The following is a 6,000-nucleotide window of genomic DNA, read 5'->3' on the forward strand; positions in this document are numbered from 1 at the left end:
TATAATGACAGGGATGTATAATGACGAGAGTGACCAATTTCTTATTAAATGCAGAGACGGTCTCTGTAGTCAATTCAACGATAATCACTAGAAGTTAAGTGTCCCCAACCAAGCAAGCCAGAGGCGACAGCGGCAAGGAAACAAAACGCCATGCATACAGAATGGAAAAAAAAAAAAAAAAACAGTCACCTGCAGTGTGGCTGTGGAATGAGGTGGTTTTGAGAAGCTGAGGATGAAAGTTTTTTCCTTCACTTCAAATAATTGTTGTTAAAAATATTAATCACTTACAATTTAAATGTAAGATCTTATAATTAACCGATAATGCCAATCATACAGTGGTACGGCAAAGTATGGCAAATAATCTGAGAACAGTCACATTCAACCCACAGACCAGCTCCAAAAACTTACATCACCTTGCTGCAGATTGTGTCACTGTGCATCGTTCAACTATTTAGCACACTTTCCACATTCTGTATGGATGAATAATGCGGAAAAAGCCTTTGCACACACCACAAACGGTGTTGCTTGAGGTATGCTAAATCACATTTGGACAAGCCAGCTTATTTAAGGTGCTGTGGACTGATGAAACTAAAATAGAATTATTTGGGCAAAAGACACACTCTGCCAGTTTAAATCTAGATTAAAGACACATCTTTTTTTAACTTAGCCTACACATAACACACCAACACACCTTTTATTATTCAAATCCGTTAAAGGATTTTTAGGCTGCATTACTTAGATTTGCTGGAACCGGGAACACTACTCCTACAATACAATGTACTTGTGACATCGTAAAAAGAATGGCATCTACGCTAATATTAGTCCTGTCTCTTTCTCAATCTGTTTTCACAGTTTGTATCCAGACTAGATGGTGGATCAGCACCCAGAGATTATGTTCATCAGAGACCAGAACACCTAGATGCGCCCCGTGGACCAATCACCAGATCCTGAAGCACACACACATACACTGTCATTTACACTATTTGACACAGCTGCGTTTAAAATTGAACTGGAAGTTAAGTGCTGGGCGTTCGGTCAGAGGAGAACTGACCCCAACTGAGTCTGGTTTCTCCCAAGGTTTTTTTTTCTCCATTCTGTATGCATGGGGTTTTGTTTCCTTGCCGCTGTCGCCTCTGGCTTGCTTTGTTGGGGACACTTAACTTCTAGTGACTATCGTTAAATTGACTACAGAGACCGTCTCTGCATTTAATAAGAAATTGGTCACACTCGTCATTATACATCCATGTCATTATACTGTACAGTGCTTTGATGCAACCTGTGTTGTTAAAAGCGCTATATAAATAAAAATGATTGATTGATTGATTGATTGATTGATTGATTGAAAAGAAGGGGCGTTATGCATGGCAGAAAAACAACACTGTGTTCCAAGAAAAACACTTGCTACCTACAGTAAAATTTGGTGGTCATGCTGTGGGGCTGTGTGGCCAGTGCAGGGACTGGGAATCATATTAAAGTTGAGGGTTGCATGGATTCCACTCATTATCAGCAGATTCTGGAGAACAATGTACAGGAATCAGTGACAAAGTTGAAGTTGTGCCGGGGCTGGATCTTTCAACAAGGCAACGACCCTAAACACTGCTCAATCTACTAAAGCATTCTTGAAGAGGAACAAGTACAATGTTCTGGAATGGCCATCTCAGTCCCCAGACCTGAATATTATTGAAAATATGTGGTGTGATTTAAAGCAATTCAAACAATTCACTCATATGTTGTGGAAGGCAATATAATTCCTCTATAATTCCTCTACCGGATTCCACCCCAAGAAGAAAAGTAAAAGTGAGTTGACATTCTCTGAAATTTAAGAAGACATTGGGCTATAAATAAATGAAAGTGTCAATTGATTACAAGCGCTATTAAGGTAAGCAATATGGTAAGCATTGGATTTTATATGAAGATTATATGAAAATTATATGAAAAATGTGAAAAGAAAGACAAACGAAAATGAATTTGAGATTGAATTTGATTATATTATTTGAATTAGGGCTCACCAGCACAACTTGAACTTGATGGAAATGCCACAAAATTAAGAATTGTTATCATAATGTTTCTATAAAGATCCTTATAAGGTATGCTTTGGAAAGATGGAATGACAAGTATGGACAGCGCTATATGTAAACAACTGTGGCCGAAAGTGAAGGCTGCTCAGCATGTAGGAAAAAATGCTTATTTCTTTGGAGTATGAGCCTTCATTAATGAAAAGCAAATATCCTAAAGCTTATCCTTTTTTCCTGAAGATGATATTTTATATCTTATTCAATATGTTAAATGCAATATCCACCACTCTCCACCTAGTTCTTACTCACCTGGAACATAAAGACTCTTATGTGGGAATGGAGTTCAATGAATTCAGCTCAGCATTCAACACAATAATTTCACAACAGCTCATCCACAAACCTAACCTGCTGGGCCTTAACACATTCCTCTGTAATTGGATTCTGAACTATTTAACTAAAAGAAGTCAGTCGATCCATGTCAGCCACACCACCTCCAACACTACTACACTGAGCACAGGTGCTCAACAAGGCTGTGTGCCCAGCCCCAATGTTCTTCACTCTGCTGAATCACAACTGCACTGCCAAGTTATAATGTTGAAATTAGGTGATATGTTAAATCAACGAGTTATGTCGAAAGTAAATAAGTTAAAATAATGACTTAATATCTCAAAACAATGAGTTTTGTCAAAACAACAAATAACTCAACAAGTTATGCTGAAATAATGTTATGTCAAAATAAAAAATAATATGTTGAAATAACAAATTATATATATATATATATATATATATATATATATATATATATATATATATATTAAATAAGTATTATCTCTGTCTTTTCTGAATTTAATAGTAGAAAATTATTGATCATCATCTTTACACTCTGTTAGCTTAGATAATTTAGATATTTCATTTGGTCTTGCTGTAGCAAACTAGCTTCAAAAGGAAAATGTAAATAAATAATTACAATTAATTATAATTAATTACAATTATTTATATCAGCTGCCAGTAGTAACTGTAGCAGAATTTAAAACATTAAGAAAATGGGCATTACTTGTCTTTCCAAAGGGGAAACACTGTCAAAGCCTGTCAAATACAGCCCTCTGTCTCCTACCACCAGGCCACCCCTAGCACCACAAATAATAAAAGTTGGTGCTTGAAATAGGCTAATTTAAAGCACTGATGAGTGTTAATAATTTTATTTAGGCCTATTATTCATTGTATAATATCTGTTTTGAAAGACCTTTTTAAAAACCTTTTCAGTGAATAGCCTAAGCCTGATCTTCATTATTCTCACTGCATGTCAATTGCATAATGAGAAGAATCAGATATAAAGTGTATTAAATTATTCATAAAGAATTACATTTTTATTGTGGTTTGTGATTTTTTTTTAAATACGCAATTCAAATTGATAGGCCTACTAATTAGGAAATAAGTGCATTTATTGCTGGTGTCAGTGTTTAAATGATTTTTTTAACATTTATAACACAGCAGCAAATTGCACTCCAACTGAATCAGTGTACACTCCCAAATTCAAAGGTTCGACAGGCCCTAAACAGCCTGCATAGCATTTGGCTAACAGAAAAATGTTTAGAACATTTATTGTTTGTTAATTTCAAGGATGGGTAAATACGTATGGGAACTACATTTTTATACCATGTAGATCCCAGATGGGCAAACTCTGATGGACTTGCGGTTACAAGTTGGGTAAAAAATGGGCAACACGTATGGGACCCATTTGGGTTTAACAAATAGGTCACATATGGTCAAACACAATTAATTCCACATAAGTGGGTCCTGTGAAGTGCAAAACTACCTCATCAGTGTATGGTTTTAGGATGGGTAAATAAATATTGGGCCTACTTTAGTACTGGTTGGCTTCCCGTGTGGGTTCAAAATTTTCAACATATATGGAGATTTAATAAATAGCTTAGATATGAGTAACACAATGTGAGCAAGAACTGCCACAAACGTCTACAAAGTTACTTGCTGGACATCCAAAATAGCCAGAACATTCACCCCGGAACATTCAACCCCCTCAGCATTCACCCCGGTAAGTCCTGTAAATCTAGTGTCTCTCAACAGATTATACAAACTGAAGAGGAACATGTCGAATCTAATCAACAGATCCCTATACAGCTTGAAACAGATTTGAAGCTTTTCTGAATGTGAGTGAGGTACCTCCAAATATAACTTGTTGAACATGGATCTGATCAGTCAGCTGCCAATGTTTCTCCTAACAGGGTCGAGCATTCAGCTCGAATCATAGCCAAGGCCAGGATTCTGATAATAGGGCACTCCATTATCAGTAGCAGGACAACAACTACATACTGCTTTCCTCAAGCAGCTGTCTCTAATGTGAACAAGGAACTTCGTAACATGAAGCATAAGACTGCAAATCAAATCATCATCCACATGGGGAAAGAATGATATTCGGAAAGAACACTTTGGAACTCCTTGAAACAATTCAAAGAAGTTTAGTCATTCAGTGGATCATTCCAAGTCAGGGGAATGTTTTTACAGTTGCTTGGGATGAATACATGGCTACAAAGAACCTTCAGCATGAAATTAATGAATTTCAATGACAATTTCAATCTTTTCTAGGGTCATAGTTTGTCCATCCAAACAAACCTGGTGCAAGAGTGCTAAAGAAAAATGTCTATTTCTCCCTCCTTTATCCCTCAGCAGTGTGTGCTAATTCATTCAACCTAAATGGCAAACACACACCAGGTCACAATATGAGTGACCACAGGACATAATTTCAGCTTCCAAGATCCAACAATATGGTTCACATATCCCACAAGGACACAAATAACACCACACAGCCACAACAAGCAGTGCTCGTGGACAGTTCTGCCCACAGAGCTCGTCACAGAGAGACTGTGAGGTACTGCAACAGCTCCAAGACTCCCCTTACGAAAAAGTTTATTCAAGTGTACTATTAGTAAACTTTTTTTAAACTAAATTAGAAAAGTATACTTCTACTCTACTTTTTATGTTCTCAGAAATAGGCTTTTTAAGTATACTTGACTAAATATAACAAAATTATATTTGAGCTATACTTGTGCTCCTAGAATCCGTGTTTTCATTGTTATATGGTAGGGGGTGCTAGTACACATTTTCTGTACTGAATTTACAAAAAAACACACACTGTAAAAAATGAGTCACTATATTTATTTAATTCTTTCTAAATATTGCAAACAATTAATTTAATATATTAAAAATAATTACCATTAAAAATAAGTAAAATATGGCATGAAAAAATGCAAAACAAAAAAAACTATGCTATACGTGTCAGGCCAGTAGTTGGCACTCAAGAGCAACCCTCTAAAATGAAATATTCATGCATATGGGGTAAACTTTTCATAAATTCACATTTTGTTGTTTACATGGAGATGATACAAGCACCATGTTCAAAAGCTTATGTTTTCATGCTTTATTTCAGAGTTAACAAAAACACTCTTGACTTTAAATCAATTAGCATTGTTTGGCTGCTGTGAGGTAATTAGACAAGCCAAGGGAAAAGGTAATGATTGTGATGTACAGAACCATAATTTGATCTCTTTTATCCTTTTGTTCATTGTTAAAGCTCTATGATTCTACAGCAGTAGATTTGGATTCTTAAACACACACAGAAATCATATCAATAAATATCAACAATGTTAATGTATAAATATCAACAACGGTGACAAACAGCATATTCAGATAAACAGATCAATAATTTATTCATACTGCAATGCATCATGGATGAGTTTTGATTGGAGGCCCCCAGAATGCACTGTGACTTGCTTTTTGATGCTTTTTCACTGTTGTTGAGGTTCTCATGCTGATTCTTGATGTCTGTGAAAATGAGATGTCATATATGTATATGTATAAAAAAAAACTAGAATAAAATGATAAAATTGCTCCAGCAGTCAAGCAAGAGTCATGGGTCAAGACAACTAAAGCAAACAATGAGCACAAAAATGGTAATTAAAAAAAAAAA

Source organism: Puntigrus tetrazona, chromosome 18 (assembly GCF_018831695.1).
Source record: "Puntigrus tetrazona isolate hp1 chromosome 18, ASM1883169v1, whole genome shotgun sequence".
In the NCBI taxonomy this organism is placed as follows: domain Eukaryota; kingdom Metazoa; phylum Chordata; class Actinopteri; order Cypriniformes; family Cyprinidae; genus Puntigrus; species Puntigrus tetrazona.